This window comes from Peromyscus leucopus, chromosome 8a (assembly GCF_004664715.2).
Source record: "Peromyscus leucopus breed LL Stock chromosome 8a, UCI_PerLeu_2.1, whole genome shotgun sequence".
Lineage (NCBI taxonomy): Eukaryota > Metazoa > Chordata > Mammalia > Rodentia > Cricetidae > Peromyscus > Peromyscus leucopus.
In genome coordinates, this window is record NC_051085.1 from 49,472,898 (window position 1) to 49,473,226 (window position 329).

Consider the following 329-nt stretch of genomic DNA (forward strand, 5'->3'; position numbering starts at 1 on the left):
CCCTTGCATGTAGGACCTTTGTCCATGGCCAGTGTCCATGGCCTGTAAACTGCCGGGCGAAGTCCCGGCCACTTGGGTTGGAGCCACTGCCCCAGCATGCCCAGAATTTTGGTGGGTATGTGTGAGTGAAGGGGGTATTTGACAAGGAGCTGGCGGAGAGGAGGGAAGGGGCTGCTGGGGCTTCCGTTGATGCTGTGTGAGCACCACACTGTAGGTATCTGGCTAACACTGGGATGCCAAGAACAGTGAGTGAGACCTCCAGAGCTCCAGGCTCGCGGAACTCGTGGTTTAAGAACGGGAGGAGAGCAGTGGCAGACAGTGATGCTGTG